The sequence below is a fragment of the Rhinopithecus bieti genome, unplaced genomic scaffold (assembly GCF_001698545.2).
Source record: "Rhinopithecus bieti isolate Rb0 unplaced genomic scaffold, ASM169854v2 scaffold_16691, whole genome shotgun sequence".
NCBI classification, from domain to species: domain Eukaryota; kingdom Metazoa; phylum Chordata; class Mammalia; order Primates; family Cercopithecidae; genus Rhinopithecus; species Rhinopithecus bieti.
The window spans coordinates 87,742-91,043 of NW_016808599.1; the positions used below are offsets into that span (position 1 = coordinate 87,742).

Genomic DNA, 3,302 nt, shown 5'->3' on the forward strand with positions numbered 1-3,302 from the left:
CTAATACCATAAAAACCCTAGAAGAAAACCTAGGTAGTACCATTCAGAACATAGACTGCGAACTATTAAGATACATGTCCACACAAGCAGAGCAGTAGGTATCTCAATGAGTTGTCTCCGTAGTCTTATTCTACCAAAGTGGTTGCATTCTCTAGTTGAATTGTATGTACTTTGGGACCCAAATAGCTTGCTTATAACTGAAGTTATAGTGGAATTTCAATAGGTTACAGTTTGATTTTAAAATAAAGATCAATTTGAACATAGCCTACAAGGTGCTGCATGAGCTGGCTTCACTGTACCTCTCCTGCCTCCATCATCTACCACATTCCTACCAGATCTTCCTTGTCTAGATGCACATCCAGTTCTTCTTAATTACTGTGCTATATTTTGCCTCAGGGATTTGCACATGCTGTTTATTTCTTTGCTTAGTTAAAGTAGTTTTTTTTATGCTTAGTTAACTCATACGGTTTGAAATGTTAGCTCCTGTGTCAAAACCTCTGAGAAGCCAACACTGATTAGGTCAAAGTTCCCGCTTTGGGTTCCTATAACAGCTTTCTTGCATAGTTGTGATCATAGTCATTTTTTTTTTTTTTTCATTAATGCTAGTCTCTTCACTAGAATATAAACACCAAGCAGGTTGGATTAGTGTGTTTTGGTTTACCCCTTTATTCCCAGGATCTAGCCTAGGACTTACATAGAAGACTTTTGATGCAAATTTGTTGAATAAATTAGTGAATAGTTTGAGAAGAAAATATGATATTTTGACATAGTATCAGTATATCCATCCATCTAAGTGTCCATCTAAATACTCATATTTGTACCTTACCGTATCCAAATAACTTTTCACACACATTACCTCAGTTAACATTGTAACTTTGGGGAGGGTAATGTATAAATACTAAGCCTATTTTATAGAAAGGTTAAGCTGTTTTCTCAGACTCACATAATTAAGAATTGCAGCAAGGAGTGGATCACAGATTTTGTTACTTTTTTTTAATGCTGGTCTTTATTCAATATAATTTAAGGGTCACCTAGAAAATAGAACTGTGAATTCAGTTCCAAGGTATTTGTGTCTTAGACTATGAACAACTTTACTTTTTTTCAGACCAGCTTAATATATATTTTAACGGAAAACTTCCATATTTTGTTTTGTAAAGGGAGCCTTAAAATGTCATGCTGGTATTGGGCTATAACCGGAAAAGTACTGAAGGTACACAACAGCAGAAAGGTAACATTTAAAAGGATACTGTATTCCAAACAGTGCAATGACATGAATGATGGTAACATATTATGTGTTTTATAAATTTGTAGAAAATATTACATATGGTATAATCAGGAATTTTAATTGGTAGTTTATAGTATAAAGAACTTAGGTGTAAATTTTCAAAATTACAAGTGATATGAAGTGTTAAATATTTATATTTTCAGATGAAGTAGAGGTGTCAATCACTAGCTTAACCTTAAACTAAATGTGAATATTTTTTACAACTTACCTATATTTACATAATGTTTAATTTTGAACAGTGTTTGAAAAGCTTTATTTCTTTTAGATTATGAAATGTTAATTTATCAAATGTCCACACTCTTCTCGAAATTTAGTAGTTTCTATAATGTATTATAAAAATTGTCCAAGTACAGTTTTTTATAAATAATTATTTAGTGCATTAGTTATAGCTGTGTATATATATACATTTATCTAAGTCAACTAAAAATACATAAGCCAAACTGAAATAAAATAAGAATGTTTTATGGTGGATCTTTGAAACATGATTTCATTTTTTTCTTTTTCTAGAGATACAATCTTGCTTGACTGTTTGGGACATCAATCTTCCACATGAAGTGCAAAATTTAGAAAAACACATTGAAGTGAGAAAAGAATTAGCTGAAAAAATGAGAGGAACATCTATTGAATAAGAGAGAAACAGGAATTGTCTTCGGATAGGAAAATTATTCTCTTGTAAATATTTATTTAAAAATGTTCCCATGAAAAGGGTACTCACATTTTTTGAAATAGTTCATGTGTATATGAAGGAATATTATATTTTTAATTTAAATATATGTAAAAATACTTACCAGTAAACGTATGTTTTAAAGAACTATTTAAAACACAATGTTATATTTCTTATAAATACCAGTTACTTTTGTGCATTAATTAATGAAGATAAATCTGTGAAGTACCTAATTTAAGTACTCATACTAAAATTTATAAGGCCGATAATTTTTTGTTTTCTTGTCTGTAATGAAGGTAAACTTTATTTTAAATTCTGTGCTTAAGACAGGACTGTTGCTTGTTGATTTTTCCAGAAATCTGCAAGGTAGAATGAAAATATTAAGACAGTTTCCCATGTAATATATTGCCTCTTAGATTGCTTTGAAATGCACTATCATATATGCTTGCAAATATTCAAATGAATTTGCACTAATAAAGTCCTTTGTTGGTATGTGAATTCTCTTTGTTGCTGTTGCAGACGGTGCATCTTACACAACTTCACTCAGTCCGAAAGAAAACTCCATTAAAAGTACTAATGAAAAAACATGACATACTGTCAAAGTCCTCATATCTATCATCTAGGATATGAGGAGAGTTTCTGTGTCTTTCCTAGACATGACAGAGTTGTTTTTCAACTCTTATCTTTGAGTGTGGATACCCTGAATTTTGTATAATTAGTGTAAATACAGTGTTCAGTCCTTCAAGTGATATTTTTATTTTTTTATTCATACCATTAGCTACTTGTTTTCTAATCTGCTTCATCCTAATGCTTATATTCATCTTTTCCCTAAATTTGTGATGCTGCAGATCGTACATCATTCAGATAGAAGCGTGTTTTTTTTTTTTTTTCAGAATTATAGAATTCCACAGCTCCTACCAAGACTATGAGGACAAATATCTAACACTTTTCAGTTGCTGAAGGAGAAAAGAGCTTTAGTTATGATGGATAAAAATATCTGCCACCCTAGGCTTCCAAATTATACTTAAATTGTTTGCATAGCTTACCACAGTAGGAGTATCAGGGCCAAATACCTATGTAATAATTTGAGGTCATTTCTGCTTTAGGAAAAGTACTTTTGGTAAATTCTTTGGCCCTGACCACTATTCATTATTTCAGACAATTCCCTGTGATAGGACAACTAGTCTATTTAATATTCTCAGAACTTATGGCATTTTACTATATGAAACCTTTAAATTTATTTATATTCAGGGTGATCAAATTCTTAAACATGAAAGATTTTCTGTATTTTAAAGGAACCCATGCTTTAACTTGCTACGTAATTAACAAAAAAAAAAAAAAAAAAAAAAAAAA

General features: G+C 30.8%; 1 protein-coding gene across 1 annotated transcript in view; it reads left to right on the plus strand.

Annotated features, from left to right (window-relative positions):
* Positions 1-2,447, plus strand: part of LRRK2 (leucine rich repeat kinase 2) — a gene marked incomplete at its 5' end in the record, with an annotated part of 83,808 nt that extends 81,361 nt beyond the window's left edge. The window contains 2 exons of the mRNA XM_017886920.1: positions 1,158-1,228; positions 1,793-2,447. The remainder of the gene's footprint in view (positions 1-1,157; positions 1,229-1,792) is intronic.
* Positions 2,448-3,302: the final 855 nt, after the last annotated feature.